Source organism: Globicephala melas, chromosome 1 (genome assembly GCF_963455315.2).
Source record: "Globicephala melas chromosome 1, mGloMel1.2, whole genome shotgun sequence".
Lineage (NCBI taxonomy): Eukaryota > Metazoa > Chordata > Mammalia > Artiodactyla > Delphinidae > Globicephala > Globicephala melas.
In genome coordinates, this window is record NC_083314.1 from 145,174,537 (window position 1) to 145,198,115 (window position 23,579).

General features: G+C 39.9%; 1 pseudogene; it reads left to right on the forward strand.

Annotated features, from left to right (window-relative positions):
- The window catches only part of LOC115860400 (calreticulin-like), a 33,509-nt pseudogene extending 20,808 nt beyond the window's left edge, over nucleotides 1-12,701 (forward strand).
- The last annotated feature ends 10,878 nt before the right edge of the window (nucleotides 12,702-23,579 follow it).

Sequence of the window (23,579 nt, forward strand, 5' to 3'; positions counted from 1 at the left end):
AGGCTCCTAACTCAGGCTGAGTTGGGGTGCAGGTGGTGTTCTGGGAAGGAGGAGGCATGCTTCAGTGATTTGGTTAACCTAGGGATTGGAAAAATAGACTTTGGTGTCAGACAGATATGGTTTGTGTCCGAGCTCCACCATTTACTAACTGCGAAACCCCACCTATAAGCAGTTAGACCTTGGGCAAGGAATATAACTGCTGTGAAATTTCACAAACAGGGATTATTATAATACCTATATGTGAAGGTTGTTGTGACGATTAAATGAGCTAATATACATAATTTAATGCCTGGTACATAATAAGTTCTTAATACATGGCATTTATATGTTAATCATGTACTGAATGTCAAACAGTACATTCATTACAGCAAGGGAAATTGAGTTGGAGGAAAAATATTCCAGACCCTGAGAACAGCAGGAGTGAAGGCACATCAGTTAAGTGGAAAGTAACATGGTTATGTAAAGAACTGAAAGCAGCAATTTAATATTTTAGGAGCATAAAGTTCAAGGTGGAGAGTGATGGAAGATGAGTTGGAATGGTCTGTTGGAGCCAGGTCATGGAGGGCCTCACCTGCTGGGCTGCTGCTCCTGAGGTCAGAGCAGATTCACCCTCATGCAGAGGAGATGCTCAGGGTTCAGCAAGGAGCAGCATGGCACCCAGCAACTGGAATCCATTCTGTAAAGAGAGGCCTGTAGAGAGGTGGGCAGTGGCCCAGCCATGTGTAGGGAGATCCAATGGGCTCCAAACCCAGGGGGAGGGAGGTGTAGTCAGAGAATTAAGGCAGATGATCAAGCAGTGTCTGGATCTTCAGCACCCTGGGAGAATTAGGGACTAGTTTACTTCCAGACCCAGCAGGCAGGCTCAGGGCAGCAAGACTAACCATAGACTCTCCCTCCTGGTGTGGACCATGCACCTGATGTAGTCAGGGTTGGATCAAGGCCTGGGGGAGAGGGGAGAGGCTCCAGGCCTCTATGCTCCCTGTTGAGTAGACCCGGAGAAGGTGGAGACTACTTAGATTGGCTGGGCTCTATCAATTCTATAGCCCCCAGGAGAGGATGCTGACTGTTAATGTCTCAGGAACCACAAAACAGCTGAGGCATCCCAGGAACTAGGGAACTTCATGCTACTGAATGACTGTGAGTCTAGTGGGCTTGGCAGCAAAGCCTTTAGTAAGTCTGGGAAGTGGTCAGCACCAAGGTGAACTGCCAGGTAGATAGAGCAAAACTTTGGAGGCTCCAGAGCAGAAGAAATATGAACGTTAGGACAGGCCATGACTTGGAGCTCTGTCTTAGGAAATAGAAGGGACCTGGGGTACAAGGGAGGACTGATACAGATCTGGGAACATGCTGGGGTACAATGCAGGTCACTAAGAGAGGCCTTCAGGAAGAGGGACACAGGCTAGAAGACTTGTTCTGACCATCGGGGCACATAACTGGGGAACGGAGAGGGCCAGGATAAGGGAAATTCCCATCTTATTTGCGATTAAAGTAGTCAAGGTCAGAAGGATAGAGAATATGAGGAGGCACTGGAGTTGCTTAAAGGCTTTTTCTCTGCTGTATGTTTTGGATTTGTTTGCAGAGCCCTGAGCTGGGCTTTCATAGGAGTGAGGACAGGAGAGCGGCAGGGGTAGGGCGCCAGGTCCAACCCTACTGTACTCTGTACCCCAGTTTCATACCGGCCCACCCATCTGCACTCATGGAGGAACATTTTGTTTTAGGACTGGGAAGACTTCGAATACATCCCAGACCCGGAAGCCAGACGACTGGAATGAGGCAATGAATGGGGGTGGGAAAGGCCCCTGATACCAAACCTGAAGTATAAGGTGAGGGGGTCTCTCCTGCCAATCGGTATGAGAAATAAGAGAGAAGAGATGTAAATTTTAATCTACAGAACAGAAACTCTGAGATCCTGTGATCATCTTCCTCCTTTCCCCTTCTCCATAAGACTGTAGCCTCATTTGGGCCGTGTTCTCAGGGCTGTGCCTATCTGGGAGAAGGTGGTCAAGGTTGATGCTGGGAGGCAGAGGTCCAGGGAGCCCTAGGCAAGGGATTTGTCCGGAGTGGTGGAAATCAGTTGAAGGAACATGATCAAAACAGGAAATGGGTCTGGGGTCAGGAACCGGAAGTCTCAGAAGTGGTCCAGAAAGGGGAAGGGTAGGACATGAATGAGCCAGGCATGTTGGGGGAGGGTGGGGGAACTTCTTTTTAAAGGCTAAGTCCTGACCTCATGTCAGAAATGAGAGGGAACTAAAGGAATCAACTATCAAATGCTCCAGAGATAATACTGACTGAAACAAACATTGTTTTATTTGGTCACAGTTTCCTACACTGCACACCAGGAAGAGAATGGCCCCAAGTCCAGAGTCCTTAGATGGTGGTTCCCTGTGAAGCTACATTTTCTTAACATCATGAACAAACTTATGCAGAGAGCTGGGACCAGGCTCAGAATGGGTCTCTGCTACCTTGTTCATAGCCCTCTGGGTAAAAAGGGGGAAACTGGGGGCTTCCCTGGTGGCTCAGTGGTTGAGAATCTGCCTGCTAATGCAGGGGACACGGGTTCGAGCCCTGGTCTGGGAGGATCCCACATGCTGCGGAGCGGCTGGGCCCGTGAGCCACAACTACTGAGCCTGCGTGTCTGGAGCCTGTGCTCCGCAACAAGAGAGGCCGCATTAGTGAGAGGCCCGCGCACTGCGATGAAGAGTGGACCCCGCTTGCCACAACTAGAGAAAGCCCTCGCACAGAAACAAAGACCCAACACAGCAAAAATTAATTAATTAATTAATAAACTCCTACTCCCAACATCTTCTTTAAAAAAAAAAAAAAAGAAAGGGGAACCTGGAAGAGTCTTGTGCATTAGCTCAAAAAAAGGGAGAGAAGCTCAAGGAATCCTGCTCTGAATCCTTATGCCTAATTGATTAATCTTTCTGATTGCATGAGAAGAATGGAAAAATACTAATGCCATGTTCACTCTTTGGTGCTTTGCTTAGGGACAATGTAAACCTCGGATCATTCACAATCTCAGTTACCAGGGGGAGTGGATTCATCCAGAAATAGACAACCCTGAATATAAGCCCGACCCAACCATTTGTCACTATTATAACATTAGTGTCCTTGGCCTGGACCTTTGGCGGGTAAATCTCTCTGGGCTCAGAGCCAGGGAAGAACAGTCCCTCTAAAGGTTCCACAAAGTAGAAAGAGCTCCAGGCTGGAAATTACAAAACTTGAGTGAGTCTTGACCTTTCTAAACCTCAAACTGTTCCTCTTTAAAATGAAATTAATTATATTCATCCTAATAATTACAATAGCTAAAATTTATTGAGTCTCTACCATGTACCGAGCACTATTTCAGAGACTTTGCAAGTGCCATTTAACTCTCACTATGAAATCTCCTACTTCTAAATGTGAAAACTGACGTTCAGCAAAGTTAGCTAACTTGCCTGAAGACACATCTGGTAAGCAGAAAAGCTGGAATTTGAATGCAGGCCTTTCTGAGGCTAGATTCAGTGTTCCAATATTTTATACTGCTAGGCCGGTCCTATGTAAATCTTGGGGTAGTTCTGGAAATAAAAGGGAATCAGAGATGTGGTAAATCTTTGAAATATTAAAATCCCTAGATAGATGTTGGGACTGATTGTCCCAGCCATGATGACAAATCCTGACCTAGCCTCCCTCTTCTCTGCCAGTTACCTTTCCTGGCTCTGATTTGAAGGAAGAGAGGAGGGCTCAGGTACTCAGGCCTTCACAGAGTTGTTTTCTTCCAATGAGACCTGATGTTGAAAATGCGAGTATTCTTTCCCAGATCAGGAGAAAGAGAGCACCTCAAGTGCCTGCCTCAGAGTGAAAGCTTTAGCCCAGGAGACCTCTTGGAAACTGAAATCTATCAATACATAGTCTTGGAATTCCCTTGGAGAGGAAGGGGAAGTGAGCATTAATATCCCTTATTATTACCCTGTATTATGTTTGAGAGAATTGAGAATCAGAAATGTCACATGATGTGCCCAAGAACACACAGCTAGTGCATGGGAGAGACAGGATTCAAAGGTCTGTCAGCCCGTAAAGTCCTTGTTTATTGATTACACCCACCGTACAATAGAGCCTCTAGAAACTGCAGCCACTTGTCCTTGGGTGTATCCTGGAATGTTCTACAGCCAGTGAAATCTCTGTCTCTGACCAGTGATTTCTACAGTTCAAGGCTGCTAAAGGTCTCTTGAACAGACACCCCCAATTTGAAGCTTTCTTGGTTTATTTATTTATTTTGACTTTCTTGTTTCCCTGGTTCAGTGAGGCCAGCACACAAGTGTAAGGAGATGATGTATGTAAATTACCATGTGCATAGTAGGGGTTCAGGAGAGAAGGAAGAAGAGAGACATATGTCCTTCTTTTGTTCCTTTTTTCTCTGAAGAATGTGGGTACAGTTTGTACAAATTCCCATTGTTATCTCTTTTTTTTTCAGTTGTCCCTTTTTAATAAATAATAGGAACTTTCTACATCTTGAAAAAATATGTGGTCATATTAATATGCCTAATCTGATTGTTTCCTTAAAATGCATTGGGTTTTTTTTTTCCACTGAAAACATTAAGGCACACACTTTAAACAGTTTCTTTGTTCATATACAAAATTTAAAAATTATTTGACAGTAATTGCTCTGAGTTCTATCTTCCTCCTCAAGTAGGCAAACCTTTCTATTTGAGAATTTAAACCATGCTGAAGGAGTGTTTCTCAAACTTTAACATGCGTATGAATCACTCAGATCTTAATAAAATGCAGATTCTGATCCAGCAGGTCTGGGACAAATCCTGAGAGACTACATTTCTGAAACTCCAGCATTATCTCTTTTTTTTTTTTTTTTTTGTCTTGTGATACAGTTCTGTACAATGCTGACATCACCCTTGCAGGCATCCTTTCCTTTTAAGTTCTAGTTGGGTCTGGCACTCCCAAGTCCTACTCCACCCTACCCACTCAGCCAAACCAACACATCCAGTTTATCACAGGGCCCCTGCACCTCACTGGAAAAGCCTAGAGACTCTCAGCATAGAGATGGGCTGGAATTCTCTCACCTGCCCTGCACCAACCCGGGGTTCCAGATGCTCTGTGAGTCCATCGCCCTCTGCATCAGGTCCTAGCCTAGTAAGCTGCTTAATCTTCCTGCTTAGTCCCTGACCCATCCTGTTCTCTGTTCCTACACTCCCACACACAGTCCCTTTTCTTTTCTTTCCTTTTTTTTTTCCTTAGGCAGAAGATACTGCATTCTTTCATTAGGACAGAGATGGCAGTGAACAAGAAAATTCTTTCTCTTAGCTTTGGGACTCCTTATGATCTTTGAAGGAGTAGTGACACAAAATGCAATGAATATAGCCTAACAACCATAATGCAAAGCAATTGACATTCCTTAGGTCATATGGTCTGTGTCACAGACCTGTGGGGCTGGAGGGTAGGGCTTATCATCTCAGTTTTACTGACCAGGAAGTGGAGGGCTTAGAAAGGTGACTTGACTTGTCAAGATCCCATAGCTAGTAAGTGCCCAAACCTACACTCTTTCCATTTTATGATTCAAGTGGGACATCACAGGAAACCAGGTAACTTTCAGTGAATTAACTTTTTAGGCTTTACAGTCTCACAAAGCTCTTTCTCACATATTCTTTTCTCCTGAGAACTGTAAGAAGAAAGCAGGGAAATTATATTTTCTTCCATTTTCCAGATAAAAACATGGAGGCACAGAAGAGATATGAGTAAAGCAAGGTCCCTCCACTAGTGAGTTGTAGGAAGCAGGACTGGCCCTCATGTCCTGATTCTCAGTTGGAGGCAGAGCCAGGAGTTTAGTGTAGGGGGGATGGCGGTAAGTAAGCACCAAAGAGAACAGGGGAGATTGGAAACATTTCTCCTGCGAGTAGAAAAAATGGAAGAGCCAAAAAATGAGCGGTTCCCTGACCAAGACTGCTGACAGCTCAAAAAGAAAAAAAACAAAACAAAAAATAAATCCCAACTCACAAAAAGAAAAAAAAATCCCAAAGAAAAAAATCGTAAAGTTGCATAAGGAATTATTAAAACCAATTTTTTAAATGGCTCAGAGGAAATTAACGATCTTTATTCAAAGTGGCTATTTTGTCATTTATTTTTCTGCTGAAGGCAGGGTTGGGGGGATGATGTAAGCCAAATAAAAGTCTTTCTTATTTTAAAAAAGCAAAACAAAACGAAACATTTTTCAAACCCTAGAGGAAGGACACATGATAACTCATGCTGCAAACTTTCTCGTGGTCACACAAAGGCTCTCACACAATTAACTTGCTGATTTATTTAACATATAATGCTAAAGCAAAAAAATCCAGAATGACTCTCCTTTTGTTTCTTTTGAAACATATCCAGATAATGAAAAGTTATGATAATAACTATTATCATTTATCGAATGACTGTTATCTGCTAGACACTGTGCTTTACATATATTATTTCTAATGCTCATGACAACACTTCAAGTGAGTTAGTTTTAATACTTCACTTATGAGGGAATAGGCTCAGAGGAGTTGAGTAACTTCCCCAAAGTCACACAGCTAGTATGTGGTTGAGCTGGTCTGTCTGACTCCATGACTGCTGCTTTTTCTATTTTGTTCCTTTATCATTAATAAACACTGAAATTATTGTATACCGTTGACTTGATTCATCCTTTTCTTTAATTGTAATATTAAATATGTTATTTTAAGAAAATAGAGAAATATGGTAGAGAATCTAAATTATGCTTGCCCTTCTTGTTGAACCTTTTCTTTTGCCCGTATTCTTTTATTTTTTTCTGATTATATTGAGGAGAGAACCTTAAAAAGGACATCTATAAGTGGCAGCAGAGACTATCAATCTGAGCTGGGGCAAGAGCCACTGGACAGCAATTTGGAGCCTAGCAGAATGATGAAAATTTCTTCACAACCCTCTGAAAGAGTGGTCACAGGCTTGGAGAACACAGAACCTTGGGAAACAGTAACGTAACTTCTTTCTAGAGCAGATCAGCTAAGGTGGTACAGCATTCTGGACCCTCTGTGCTCTTAATCATCTTTGTATTCCCTCACTCCACCTCAGTTATTGATTAAAATCTCTGGTCCGTGGCCTGGGAATCTGCATTTAGCAAAGCTTCCAGTTGATTTTTTAAAGCCTTTTGACCTAGTTCTAATAATCCCATTGTTTTCATTTCAACAGGTGAAATCAGGCTGCATCTTTGATAATTTCCTTCTTACAAATAATGAAGAGTTTGCAGAAGAGGCTGGAAATAAGACCTGGGGAATAAGAAAAGTAAGATTTTCCCTCCCTTGGATTTCCAGGTGTCTGACCCTTCAGTTGTGCACTGTTCTCTGCATTTAAAAAATCAGTCTCACAGTCATTGTCTCATTTGCTGGTTAAATGGCCCTGAGAGGCAGGGTAAAGAACTTGTATTCATTGGACATCTACGACCTTGTACTTGACTCTATGACCACTTTCCAAAAGTCTTCCCACTAAGCCCTTAAAACAAACCAGCAAGACAGGTATTGTTATTCCCGTTTTTCAGATGTAGGAATTGAGATTCATAGAGTATAGATAAACTGTACAAGGTCACATGCAGCCTTTAACTTGTTGAGTTAGAATGCACACTCCTTCTGTGTCACACACCCTGCTCACAGTGTGGTGATCTAGAAGGGAGCCACTGAACCCATTTCTGATGGATGACTTGGAGAAGGAAGCAAGATGTTACTGCTGTTTACCAGTTTCCCTGCTCTCCTAGAACTATTTTACGGGTGGAGTGATACTTAGGACAATGGCTTCTTCTTGGTGCCACCCTTCACCCAGACCTCCTGGTTCTGGGCCATTCAAGCAGGTTTGTGGCCAATGCTTGATTACCCAAAAGGCAGACAAGGCTCATGGTTAGAGCACCAGCAAAGCACAGGCATTAAAAAGAAATTTATTTATTTATTTGTTTATATTTTTGGTTGTGTTGGGTCTTCTTTGCTGTGCGTGGGCTTTCTCTAGTTGCGGCGAGTCAGGGGGGCTACTCTTTGTTGCGGTGCTCGGGCTTCTCATTGCGGTGGCTTCTCTTGTTGAGGAGCACGGGCTCCAGGCGCGCGGGTTTCAGTAGTTGTGGCTTGCAGGCTCTAGAGCGCAGGCTCAGTAGTTGTGGCGCACGGGCTTAGTTGCTCTGTGGCATATGGGATCTTCCCAGGCCAGGGCTCGAACCCATGTCCCCTGCATTGGTAGGTGGATTCTTAACCACTGTGCCACCAGGGAAGTCCCAAAAAAGAAATTTTTGAGAGAACTTTGATACTTACCATTTTCAAAGAAGCATTGACACAGTCATCATGGAAAAAATAAAAATTAGACTTTTTACACTTCTGAGTCTGGTTTTGTTTTGTTTTTACTTTGAGGTTATCATCTAATACTGTTATTTTTAAAATAAATTTATTTATTTTATTTTATTTATTTTTGTCTGCGTCGGGTCTTCGTTGCTGCGCGTGGGCTTTCTCTAGTTGCGGCGAGCGGGGGCTGCTCTTTGTTGCAGTGCACGTGCTTCTCACTGCGGTGGCTTCTCTTGTTGCGGAGCACAGGCTCTAGGCGCGCGGCCTTCAATAGTTGTGGCACACGGGCTCAGTAGTTGTGGCTCGTGGACTCTAGAGTGCAGGCTCAGTAGCTGTGGCGCGCAGGCTTAGTTGCTCTGCGTCATGTGGGATCTTCCTGGACCAGGGATCGAACCCGTGTTCCCTGCATTGGCAGGCAGATTCTTAACCTCTACGCCACCAGGGAAGTCCTCTAATATTGTTTTATTGAGGAAATATTACATATTGGTCAAGAGCATGAGTTTTAGAGCTAGATTGCTTAGGTTCAAATCCAGGCTCCATTACTTACTAGCTGTACAACCTTGGTCAAGTTGTTTAACCTCTCTGATCTTCAGTCTCCTCATCTATAAATTGGGAATGATGATACCAATTATCTTTTAAGTTCCTGGCATATAGTAAGTGCTCAATACATGGTACTTATTATTATTAACCTATATATTCACTTGGCAAATATTTGTTGAGTGCTTGTTCAAAGCACTGTTGTAGTTGTTGGAGATATACCAGTGAAATAAAACAGAGAATTTCTGCCCTCATGGGGCTTACATTCAGTTAGGGGAGCCCAACAAGAAACATATAAAGAAGTAAATATATATGCATGAGATGGTGAGATAAACTACAGAGAACAATAAAGCAATAGAGAGGGCTGTCATCATGGGGGTTTTGCTCTTTGGTCAGGAGAGGCTTTGTTGAGTAAACAACATTTAAGAGACTTGGAGGAAGTAAGGAGCAAACCACGCAGATGTTTGGGAAGAAGAGCCTTCTGATAGAGAGAATAGCAAATGCAAAGTCCCTGAAGTAGAAGCATAACTTGCTTGTCTAAGAAAAAGTAAGAAGTACAGTGTGACTAGAGCTGAGTGAGAAAGAATGAGAGTAGTTGGGGCCACTTCCCTGAGTAAAATGGGGAGCCATTGGAGCCATTTTTAGCAAAGGAGTGATATGAACTGGCTCATAGATTAAGATGTTACTCTGGCTGCTGCATTGCAAAAGTCTATACGAATGAAAAAGGACTATAGGGGAACAAAGGCAGAAGCGAGTGGTAGTGGTGGAGGTAGAGGAATGCTCAGATTCTAGATCCATTTTGAAGGTTAAACTCACAAGAGTGATGGATTAGATACAAAATATGGGTTGGAGTAAAGAGGGATGGCTCCAAGGTTTTTGACCCCAATGACCAGAAGGATGGAGTTATTGAGGATGAGCTTTGGGGCACCCCAATAGTTAGAGATCAGGGAGATAAAGTGGAACCAGCAAACAAAACAGAAAGGGTAGCTGGCGAGGTAGGAAGAGAACCAGGACATTATCCTGTAGGCCAAGTGAAGAAAGTATTTTAAGGGGGAAAGGAGTGATCAATTGTATTGAATGATCAAGAAAGATGAGGACTGAGAATGGACCACTGAATTTAATAACATGGTGTTCATTGGTGACTCTGACAAGAGCAGTTTCAGTGAGACGTATAGGGGGAAAAAATGGGTCCAAGAAAGAATGGAAGGAGAAAAACTAGAGACAGCAAGTATAAGCTAGTCTTTTGTGGAGTTTTGCTGTAATAAGTGTAGAGAGAATAGGGTGATAGGTAAAGGGAAATGTTGGTCAAGAATTTTTTTTATATACAGTAGATCTTCCTGCCTGCTTGTATGTTAATGGGAATGATACAATAAAGAGAAAAAACAATATAGGAGAGAAAGAGGAGAATTTCTAGAACACTGTTTTTGAGAATATGAGAGTGGATGACATCTAGTGCCCAAGAAGACGGGTTGGCTTTCCATAGGAATATGGATATTTTATCCATAATCACAGGAATAAAGAATGACTATATAAGAATAAATACAGGCAGGTGGGTAGATTTGGTGGTGGGAGTATATGTAGTTGTATTCTCTGGGAAGCAGACACCAAGATGGTGTTAGAAATGTAGGCGATTTATTGGGGATAATGCCTGGGAAAGATGAAGGGTAGAGGGTGCAGGAATAGGCATCTGTGAAAGGAGAGAGGAAAAGGAGACTTGGGTAGGAATTATAGTCAAGTGCAGTGCAGCTCTGAGAAAGTCTTGCTAGCCCAACATTGCTCCAGGGGAAAAGGAGAAGGAGGGTGAACCAACCACAGAAATATAGTAGGCTCATCAGTTAGCATTAAGGGCTCACTTGAGTTTAGTTTTTGGTTTTTTTTTTTTTAATTGTCAAATGTCTTGGCATTTAAAAAATTTTTTTTATATTGGACTATAGTTAATTTTTGAGTTTAGTTTTAATGAGTTTAAAATGAGAACAATCTGTTTTTACTATTTTCTCTAGCCATTTTCTCTGCTTAGGTGCAGGCCTGGCAAGTTGGATTTAACCAGATTTGAAGATTTGCCCAACTAAGGGAGGGAAGGGCAAAGGAGTTGAGGATGTTTGCAAGAGAGTAATCACATAAAAATAAAGAAAGCAGGAAAGGGAAGATATGAGTTGCTTGAGGTCTAATGAAAAGGAAATGGTTTAACAAGTTGTTATAGGTGCAGGTGGGCTTGAGGAGTTGGTAGAGTTGGTCTTTTGTTGCCTTTGGCAAGAACTGTTTTGGTAAGGATCGGAGGTTGGGAACAGATCAGTGAGTAGAGCAGTGAGAGGGAAGTGAAGAAATAGAGACATTAAGTGTAGCCAGTGCTTTCCAGGCATAAGAAAATGAAGGCCTGATTGAAAGAGAGAATGTGGGAATAACGTGGGAAACACAACAAGATGTCAAGCACTTGCTCCCACTAGGATTGTCGAAGGCCCTATCCTACTGGGCATGCAGGTTCTCAATCTAGCTTTGTCCCCCAGGTCTGGGTAGAAGACCACCAGATTCTCTAGGTGAGGATTAAAGCCCTAGAGGAGTTTAGACTGTGTCTTTTTTTTTTTTTTTTTTTTTAAATTCTTGGCTGCGTTGGTTCTTCGTTGCTGCACGTGGGCTTTCTCTAGCTGCGGCGAGTGGGGGATACCCTTCATTGTGGTACGCGGGCTTCTCATTGCAGTGCCTTCTCTTGTTGCAGAGCATGGGGTCCAGGCACGTGGACTTCAGTAGTTGTGGCACAAGGTCTCAGTAGTTGTGGCTTGTGGGCTCTAAAGCGCAAACTCAGTAGTTGTGGCGCACAGGCTTATTTGCTCCACGTCATGTGGGATCTTCCCGGACTAGGGCTCGAACCCATGTCCCCTGCATTGGCAGGCGGATTCTTAACCACTGTGTCACCAGGGAAGTCCCAAGGACTGTGTCCTTTCTTTAAGGCCCCTCTGAGTAGTAAAATTTATGAAGACAGCTCTAAGGATCAAATTCTAGCACCTGGATGAACACATTAGAGAACTCAGAAGTCCCGTTTCTGACTGCAAACTTGTACTGGCTACAGTTCAAAAGCAAATTCAAAGAGTTCCATAAAGGTTGTTTTACTGTGATATAGCAGAAAGAGGACCAGACTTGGAACCAGAAAACCTGGTTTCTAATTCTAGTTCTACCACTCACTAGCTATATAGCTTGGGGAACTGATTTAATCAGTCTGAATCTCGTATTCCTCATCTAGAAGGTGGGAGCAGTAACACCTCATACACTGCTGTAAGGAATAGAAATGTGTGTAGACTGTCTCATACCATGCTTAGCAATACTGTAGGCATTCAGTAGATGTTTGTTGAATCTGAACCAATTTTATTTATGAACAAATTACACACACACACACACACACACACACACACACACACACACTCCTCTCCACCCCACACATACTGAAAATTTATAGGTAAATAAACACCATACCAGAAATCTTTAAGAGTGTGGGAAGATGCCAGACATTTCTAAAGTGAGTTATCTTTGTTTATACCATCTGTAAATTATTTTGAAATTCCACACTCTAGACAGGACATAGAGAAGCAATGGAGAGAACTGTACAAAGAAATGGAAAAAAGAAAACAGGAAAAAGAGGCCAAGAAGAAAAAGGAAAAGGAGGAAGAAAGGGAAGATGACATCTGGGGAATTGAAGAGGGAAGTGAAGAGGATTCTGCTGAGGACCCAGGAAATTACAGGCAGCTGAAGGAAGATGATGATGAAAGAGCATTTCTGGGTAAAAATGTAGAAGTCCATGTTGATCAGAGGATGAACTATAACTGGGTAACAAGTGGTTACTACTCAGAGGCAAATGATGTTGCTTAAAAGGTAGAATGTTCATGGTTTGGCAAAGTCTGGGGAGCAAAATTACTTGCTTTCTCTGAATGAACATTGAATTTGGATTTCTATATCCCATCTCCTTTGCTCTGTATGACCTTGGGAAAGTCCCATCACTTCTTGAGGCTTCTCTTGTCAATGGAAAGGGAGTGATAATTCCTGTTTCATGAGGCTACTGTAAGGATTAAATTAGATATGTGTGCAAAGTGCCTGATATAAAAAGACAGTCAACAAATAGTAGCTATTACTACTTACCATTATCATGGTATTTATAAAATAATTGACAGTAAAAAAGCCTCTGTATAAACCTGAGCCTCACTTTCAACTTATTCCAGTATATCCAGTGATGTTATTACAGATGTAAATCTGTATTATTTAGTATTTACTGAGCAGTTCTGATAGCTGTATTTGTGGGCGATGATGCTTGATGTTTTCTCTTGCAGGTGTATCAAGCACTTAAAAACAAAATCAGACTTCCTCCTAACATAAACAAAGATACTTTGTGAAACTCCTTTTGCTTCTCTGCTGTTTTGTGCAGTAATTTTAAATTAATTATTACTTGTTTGCAGGTTTGCTGGTTTTATAGTTATCCTTTCTGTACCATTGGCTCACTATATTATTATATGCATTCGCATAGCTCTTTACAGATCACAAAGCACTTTCCTATAAATTTGAGCAACTACTGCAATGTGCTCATTTAATCCTCAGAACAGCCATTGTAGAGGATACCATTATTATCTTCCTTTTACAGATGCAGAAACTGCTAAAAGGAGGCAAGTCACTTGCTCAGGGTCAAATAACCAGTAAGGGGAGGGACACGTATCTGAACTCAAGTTTGTCTGGTTCCAAAGATTATCCTTCCATTGCATTAGGCTGTTTGTTGAATGAGTAAATATCTATTACGACTGAGTACAGATAGTAGGCAAGTCTCACATGGAAAAAATACCCTTTTAACAAAAATAATCATAAAGTAATTTTCCTCTTTTAAAAATTTTCTCAAAAAATAAACATACAAACAAGTAGCTGCATGAAGTGTGACAGCCTTTTCATAAGAAGCTAATGTGGTTGCCAGGTGTTCAAGGCGACCATGGTTGATTCCTGGCCCTACTTACTTATCAGCTGTATTACCTTAGGCAAGTAATCTAACTTGCCTGTGGGAGTTATTTTCCGTGTCTCATTTTTCTGTGTCTCATTTTTCACATTTGCAAACTCAGCTGTGAGGATTAAATGCTGATTCTTCCTTCCTTTATTTTACTAGGACTACACCAAAAATTAATCCCAGTCTAGCTGGAGAGTCAAGCCCAGACACAATTATCATATTATAGCACAGGGCTACAAATTTAGGTATGGAACATCATAGGTGCTCAATAAATATTAGTTAAAAGAATGAACAAATCTCTGACTGGTGCTTTCAGGGAAGAGTTCACGAAGGAAGTAACTTTTGAACCAGCTCTTGAAGAATTCATGAGTCTGTCTTTCAGAGGAGGATATGTGTGAACCAAATTTCAGAGTCAAAGAGCAGGGCACCTGTATGACAGGAGTGGGGTGGTGAGGTCAGGGAGAAGCAGCAAGAACTCCTTCTTCCTTCTTTCCCATAGGTTGGAGTTGGCTGTAGTGTCTGGGCCTGACAATCTTTGGAATGTTCTGGTTTGGAAAACTTGCCTTTGCAGGGAGGCAAAACTTTACCTCTTCCCTCTTAGGGTCTTCAGCTGGGCCTTAGAATTTAGGTAACGTAAGACAGATGCACAGGAGAAAAACATACAGATTTATTCAATGTAAGTTTTATGTGACACGGGAACCCTCATAAGGAAATGAAGACCCAAAGAAGTGGCAAAACCTAAATGCTTTAATACTAGGTTAAACAAAGAGAGGCAATTGTGGAACAGTAACTAAAATGTACAGGGAGGCTAAAGGAAGATAAGAATTATTTTAACAATGTCAGTTTGTGTAGAATTCTCTTGCTCTCAGCTTGATGAGTGTTTCTTTTCTCCTGGTATGTGGAGGGCAGCTCCTACGTGGGAGCTTTACCTCCTGTATTCAGGAGGAAAGGGGAGATCAAAGTATCCCTTTTGTATCTGCTGTTTTTCAAGTGCCTTTAGCTTAAAATAACCCTTATGCCAGAGTGGCATATTTTGGGGTAGCATATCTTGGCACTCTTCACCTTTATACCTGTTTCTATAACATAGAGTCTTCTCATGGTGAAAAAGAGTAAGGCTTCAGGTACTGAGTCTAAACCCTGTCTTGGGGCTGCAGGGCTGGTGTGTGAGGAATCTATGTTTTAGGGATACCATTGTTTACTACCAATGTCTGCTCTGATTGGTCAGGCATATGTTCTACCAGTTGTTACATATATTCATTATCACCAGATAAAGATACTGATTTTCATGCAGAATTCTGAGGGAGTAGTAAACAATAAAGATCCATTTGAGGGAATTCCCTGGCAGTCCAGTGGTAAGGACTCTGAGCTTTCACTGCTGAGGGCACAGGTTCAATCCCTGGTCGGGGAACTAAGATCCTGCAAGCTGTGCTGGGCGGCCAAAAAAAAAAAAATCCATTTGAATATATTCTTTAAAGTTGCTGCTTTACCTTTGTTAATTTTTTACCTTTATTTTGATTGATTGTACAAACATTATTTCAGAAATTAATGTAATTTTAACAAGAAAAAATTCATGCATAGTTCCATCCATTCTGCACACAGACTGAAATTTTTGTGTTTCCTGCTAGGACTTGTCTTTTGAATACCACCATTCTGCCACTGAACCATACTCCTCCAGATTGAGTTTTTCTTTTGAACTTCTGTTTATATGTTTAATTTTCAAAAGTAACAGATGTTCAATGTAAAAAACTTCATATCTACAAACACATTAAGAAAAAAGTAAAAATTTTTAATTATTCCCAAATCCAGAGACATCTGTGCAATATTTATTGTCTTTTCTTCCAGTTTTGTGTTTATTCATTGGTTAACTGGTTTGACTTTGGGTTGAAATGATTTAGTTAATCACACTCTTCAGTACAGGGCACTTTATCCTCTTTGGTCAGTGATTATCACTTTTAAATTTTATTTGATACTTTTTTTTTCTTTTACTGCCTTTCCCTTCCCCACACAAGCAACTAAGTTCTATCTGATGTAAAACTGTTTTTTGCATATGTTCTTACAAAATATGAATTTTTGTTTGCCCTGGGTGTATTTTTAATTTATGTAAATGGTATAGTGTTTAAATCTCATCTTGTTACCTCATATTTTTCACTATGCACTGTTTTTTTGTTTGTTTGTTTGTTTTTTTGTTTGTTTGTTTTTTTGTGGTACGCAGGCCTCTCACTGTTGTGGCCTCTCCCATTGCGGAGCACAGGCTCCGGACGCGCAGGCTCAGTGGCCATGGCTCACGGGCCCAGCCGCTCCACGGCATGTGGGATCTTCCCGGACCAGGGCACGAACCCGTGTCCCCTGCATCGGCAGGTGGACTCTCAACCACTGCGCCACCAGGGAAGCCCTGCACTGTTTTAAAAATGCATTCATGTTAGAAATAGACAATCTGATGAAAGACCAAACACTTGTAGTGAAATTTAATTTGTAATTTAAAAAAAAAACCTCCCATCAAACAAAAATCAGAACAGAATGGCTTCACAGGGAAATTCTACCAAACATATAAAGAAGAGCTAATATCTATCCTTCTCAAACTCTTCCAAAAAGTTGAAGAGGATGGAACACTGCCAAATTCATTCTACAAGGCCACCATTACCCTGATACCAAAACCAGACAAAGATACTACAAAAAAAGAAAATTACAGGCCAACATCTCTGATGAATATAGATGCAAAAATCCTTAACAAAATATTAGCAAACCGAATTCTACAATATATAAAAAGAATCATACACCATGATCGAGTGGGATTTATTCCAAGGATGCAAGGATGGTTCAATATCAATCAGTGTGATATACTTCATTAACAAAAGGAAGGATAAAAATCACAATAGACATCTCAATAGACACAGAAAAAGCATTTGACAAAATTCAGTAACCATTCATGATAAAGACTACCATCAGAGTAGGTATAGAGGGAATATATATCAACATAATAAAGGCCATGTATGATAAGCCCACAGCTAACATATTAATGGTGAAAAGCTGAAAGCATTTCCTCTAAGATCAGGAACTAGACAAGGATGCCTACTCTTGCCACTTCTCTTTAACAGAGTATTGGAAGTCCTAGCCATAGCAATCAGAAAGGAAAAATAAATAAAAGGCATTCAAATTGGAAGGGAAGAAGAAAAACTGTCACTATTTGCAGATGACATGACACTATGTGTATAGAAAACCCTAAATCCCCACCAAAAAACTATTAGAACTAATAAATGAATTAAGTAAAGTGGCAGGATACAAGACTAATGTACAGAAATCTGTTGCTTTCCTATACACTAATAATGAACTATCAGAAAGAGAAAGCAAGAAAACAATTCCATTTAAAACAGTATCAAAAAGAATAAAATACCGCAGAATAAACTTAACCAAGAAGTTGAAAGACCTATACTCTGGAACTATAAAATCTTGATGAAGGAAATGAATGATGACACAAAGAAATAGAAAATACTCCGTTTTCATGGCTTGGAAGAATTAAATATTGTTAAAATGTTCACACTGCTCAAAGAAATCTACAGATTTAGTGCAATCCCTATCAAAATACCCATGATATTTTTCACAGAACTATAACAATCCTAAAATTTATATGGAACCACAAAAGACCCCGAATAGCCAAAGGAATCTAGAGAAAAAAGAACAAACCTGGAGGTTTCATGCTCCCTGACTTCAGACTATACTACAAAGCTACAGTAATGAAAACAACATGGTACTGGCAAAAAACAAAACAAAACAAAACAAACAGACATATAGACCAGTGGAACAGAATAGAGAGCCCAAAAATAACCTACACATTTATGATCAGTGAGTTTACAACAAAGGAGGAAAGAATATATAATGGGGAAAAGACAGTCTTCAATAAGTGGTGCTGGGAAAACTGGACAGCTACATGTAAAAGAACAAAATTAGGACATTTTCTCACACCATGTACAAAAATAAACTCAAAATGGATTAAAGACTTTAATTTGAGACCAGAAACTGTAAAACTCCTAGAAGAGAACATGAGCAGAACACTCTTTGACATTAATCATAGCAATATTTTTTGGATCTGTCTCCCAAGGCAAAAGAAACAAAACCAAAAATAAACAAATGGGACCTAATTAAACTTAAAAGCTTTTGCACAGCAAAGGAAACCATTGACAAAATGGAAGGCAACCTACTGAATGGGAGAAAATATTTGTAAATGATATGACTTATAAGGGGTTAATGTCCACAATATATAAACAGCTTATACAACTTAATATCAAAAAACAATCAACTCAATTAAAAAATGGGCAGAAAAACTGAATAGACATTTTCCCAAAGACATACAGATTCTAACAGGCACACGAAAAGATGCTCAACATTGCTAATTATTAGACAAATGCACATCAAAACCACAATGTGATATCACCTCACACCTGTCAGAATGACTAGCATCAAAAAGAGCACAAATAACAAATGTTGGCAAGGATGTGGAGAAAAAGGAACCCTAGTATACTGTTAGCGGGAATGTAAATTGGTGTAGCCACTATGGAAAACAGTATGGACAGTCCTCAAAAACTAAAAGTAGAACTCCATATGACCCATCAATTCCACTCCTGAGTATATATCTGAAGAAAATGAAAACACTAATTCAAAAAGATACATGCACCCCAACGTTCACAGCAGCATTATTTATAATAGCCAAGACATGGAAGGAACCTAAGTGTCCATCAACAAATAAATGGATAAAGAAGATGTGATATAGCCATTATTTTGTAATAAGTTTAAATGGAGTATAATGTATAAAAATATTGAATCACTATGTTGTACACCTGAAACTATTAAAATATTGTAAACCAACTATATGTCAATAAAAAATAAAATGCATTCTTGTTGCTGTGTGTATATCTAATCCATTTCTGATGATTACTGCATAATATTTAATGACAGAACATTTACCACATTTTAGCTGTCTACTCTCCCAGTGATAGACAACCAGGTTGTCTTCAAGTCTCCACCATCATAAATAACACAGCAATGAATATGTTTCTGTATCTGCATAAGAATTTCTTTGGGATATATCCCAGGAGTGCAACTGTGGGCTCATAGAATATGAGTTCTTGATTTGCATAATTTATGTCAGATTGCTTTCGATAAGGCTATACCAGTCCATACTCCCACCACCACATATAAGGGTTTCAGCATCCCCACAACCCAACCAGCTGGCATTATCAATATTTTATAGTTTAATAGATGTAAAATGATAGTACATTGCTGTTTTAATTAACATTTCACTGATATTTTTGAGCATCTCTTCATATGTCTTGATTTTGGGATTTCCTCTAGGTTCATGTTTTTTGCTTATTTTCTTTCTAGGGGTTGCTACCCTCTTACTTATTTGCAAGGATTTTGTGTATTAAATATTTCATATATCTTTAATCATTCTCTCATCTAGTTACTTTGTCTACAGTGTCTTTTGGTGAATAGAAATCTTTATTATTCATCAATATTATTGTCTTATAGTTTGTGCTTTTTATAATAGGTTTTGCTTTTCCATTCTCCTCAGTCACAAATTGTAATAGTCTCCTATGTTTTTCTTTTATAATTTTATTTTTCACATTTATTATATCTCTAATCTTTCTCAAGCCAGTCTTGTATGAGGTATAGAATTGATGAAATATGGTAATTATACTTTAAGCCTTGATATATCAGTTTCTGAGAGGGGGATATTAAATCTTCTACTACAATTATGCTTCTATCTATTTCTCCCTGAAGTTGTCTATATTTTAAGACTGTATAATTAGGTGCATCTATATGTTTTACCTATTACATTTATGTGTTTGCTTCTTTTATGAATATGTAATGACTTTTTATCACTTCTTATCATTTGAGACTAAAATTCCTTTTTGACAGATACTATGGTCACAACCCAGTTCATATTTTCCTGGTGTATCTTTTTTCATCTTTTTATTTTTAGTCTTTCCATCTCCTTATGTTTTAAGTGTGTCTTTGATAGCCAATTTACTGTTGGATATATTTTTTAAAAATCCAATTAGTGAGATTAATTTATTTGCACTTAACATAATTGCTATATATCAAGAGTTAATCCTACCATCCATGTGCTACACACTTTTATTTTTAACCTCCATTTCTACTTTTTTTTGAAGTATAGTTAATTTACAATGTTGTATTAGTTTCTGATGTACAGCAAAGTGATTCAGTTATACATATATACATGTATATTCTTTTTCATATTCTTTTCCATTATAATTTATTACAAGATATTGAATATAGTTCCCTGTGCTATACAGTAGGAACATGTTATTTATCTATTTTGTATTATAGTAATTTGTATCTGCTAATCCCAACCTCCTAATTTATCCCTCCCCGCTGCTATCCCCTTTGGTAACCACAAGTTTGTTTTCTATGTCTGCAAGTCTGTTTCTGTTTTGTAAATAAGTTCCATTTGTATCATATTTTGGATTCCACATATAAATGGTATCACATGATATTTGTCTTTGTCTGTCAGACTTACTTCACTTAGTATAGTAATCTCTAAGTCCATCCACGTTGCTGCAAATGGCAGTATTTCATTCTTTTTATGGCTGAGTAGTATTCCACTATATATATACATATGTATATATATACATATATAAAACATCTTCTTTATTCATCTGTTGATGGACAATTTAGGTTGCTAACATGTCTTGGCTATTGTAATTTGTGCTGCTATGAACACTGGGGTTCATGTGTCTTTTTGAATTAGAGTTTTCTCTGGATATATGCCCAGAAGTGGGATTGCTGGATCATATGGTAACTCTATTTTTAGTTTTTTAAGGAACCTCCATACTGTTCTCCATAGTGGCTGCACCAGTATACATCCCACCAACAGTATATGAGGGTTCCCTTTTCACCACACCTCCAGCATTTACTATTTGTAGACTTCTTGATGATGGCCATTCTGACCAGTGTGAGGTGGTACCTCATTGTAGTTTTGATTTGAATTTCTCTAATAATTAGCAATGTTGAGTACCTTTTCATGTGCTTATTAGCCATCTGTATGTCTTCTTTGCAGAAATGTCTGTTTTGGTCTTCTGCCCATTAAACTTCTGCAGGTTTAAAATTCATACATAATTTTTTTTCTTGTGGTGGTAGCCATTCACTTCAGAATTATACCCATAGATTTAAGAGAGCTCCTCCATCTCAACGGTTTGAACAAAAACCCAAACAAAAGTTCTAAGGGTGATGCTCAAAGATCTGATGCATCATGTGCACATGTTGATCCAATCACTGTTGCTGAAGTAGAAGGTGTTTGATCTCCAAAGGAAACACAAGGTACTGTTCTCAAAAGAAGGAGGAATGAAGGCCCAGAGACCATAAAACAATATATGTCCACTTCTTCATACTAAATCAACTTTTTAAAACCTCAGTTTCTTTATCTGTGAAATGGCAATGATAATACCTCTCTCAAAGGGGTGATATGAGGAGGAAACTGGGTAATAGATATGAATGTCCCTTGTGAATCATACAGTGCTGTACAAAGATTAGTTATTCTTGCTCTTGCATTCCTCACATGGTATCATTTGTTTAGATATTGGTATTTATCTGTATTGCTACATGGGGAACTACCATCCTAGCCAGCATTCTCCCTAAATTGTGCTGATGTCTGTAGAACTGATTTGCCTTTTCTGAGAATAATGAATGTACAAGATGTCAGGATCATGTTTGACCTGGGAGTCAGTTTCCACCCAAATGATCTTGAAGTTGCAGGGCAGGGTAACTCGCTAGTAGACTTGCCAGACTGCACACAGCTGAAAGCTTGTTGCAATGGTGCCAAACTGGGCTCCAGTTCCCTCTCTACCTCAGATTATATTTGTGACCTTACCCAGGTCACTTTAACTCTCTGAGCCTGAAAAATGGAGGTCATAAGAAGACCCACCACTTAAAGTTGTGGTAGGATTACAGAAGATTATGATGTAAAATGCTCTGGCCTTGGAGAAAATCTTATGCTTGTCAGACACAGATTTAAATCTTTATACTGAGTGCTTACCAATTTCCACTCTGCTACATTATGGCTAGGTTGAGTGCAGGTTCTTTCTCATCTCTGAAGTACATTGAATTTCTCTGTTTCCTTAGAGAATAACTGTTGTCCCTCTCAAAGCCCTATGTCTTTATAATTTGGATCAGGAATACTTGCCAGCAGGATAAAGTCTCCCAGGAGATCCTGTTCTTTATGGACAACTGAAGTTGATAATTCTGCTTTTCACATATGAAAATTTAGATTCAGACTAAACTGAAAGATAGTAACGTAGCTGCTATGTTTATTGGAATAGGTTATGATTGCTCATAAACCTATAATAATCGCATGAATTAGGTATTAATATCCTCGTTTTACTGATAAGGAAATAGAAGGTCACATAAATTAGGTAACTTGACCAAGGTGACACAGTTGATAAGGAGAAGGTAAACAGTCTAGTGTAATGTAGGGAGGATGGACTTTGGAGTTAGAAAGATCTAAATTAGGGTCCTGGCATCGCCGTTCACTAGATCTTGATCTTTGGCCAGGGACCAAACCCCTTAAATCTCAGTTTGCTCACCTGTAAAGTGGGGATTATGATAATGTCGACCTCACCTGAATGTTGCGAGGTTGAACTGAGAGAGTATATGTAATGCAGCGTGCCTGGCACATGGTAAGCGCTCCATAAATCTTTAGGCACTACTTGATAAGTGTCCTGGGAGCCCAGAGCCCGTAGAGCTCACCCACAGTGCGGCCTTAGGGGGAACTTGAATCATCATCAAGCTCCTTTAAAACATTTCACTGGACATTCAAATGGTTGGCCTGACAATCCTTTGGGCTATGGTTCAAGATGAAAGTCCCAGAAAGGAAATGAAGCAGCAATGTGCAGACCACCCCCACCCACACCCTGCCCAACACAGCTGTTTGGACCAGGACTGGGAATCTGCCCCAAAGGCAGGCAAGCAACCAACAACCTACAAATGTGGACTGGCTTCTAAGAAATGAGTTGGACAAATCAATATTTCTCTCCCAGGGGTCTGACTTGGGAAACATGAAGTGACTGAGGCAATTAACAGCAATGAAAACTATAACTAATTAAACTATGACATTGAGTAAGGATATGTGTGGGAGGAGATAGAGCCTGGGTTGTCTCTATCACAAACCAAAGTGATGAGGAAGCAGAAATTATGAGTAAACAGAAGCTATGAAGTAGAAAAAGATATGTTTATTCAACAAATATTTCTAGAGCCCCTTCTACGAACTAGGCACTGTGCTAGGCTCTGAATATACAAAAGTGACTAAGACACAGCCTCTGCCTTCACAGCACTTAATTTTAGTAGGGAAGAGAGACAAAACAAGTAAACAAACAAATAAATAACAACAAATTGTTTTAAGGACTAAAAAAGAAAACAAGTATGGGGCTTAGATAGAACATACCAGGAAAGGAGCTACTTAAGAAATAGCATGGTGAGGGAAATTCTCTCAGAACAGATCATTAAATTGAGACCTGTAGAATGAGAAGGAGCCAGAGAGAAGAGTATTTGAGGCAGGGGTTGTGCAATGCCTGCCAGTAAGAAAAGGCTTATTGTGTACAAGGAAGCTGGGAAACAACAAAACAAAACAAGCCAGGTTGCTGGAGGGAAATGAAGGAAAGGGAAGCAGCCAGCAGCCTGGCGGGGTAAGCAGGAAGCATGTCACAAGATCAGCAGGCCTTGGAATGGAGTTGGGTATTTAGTCCCTGTGTAGAGAG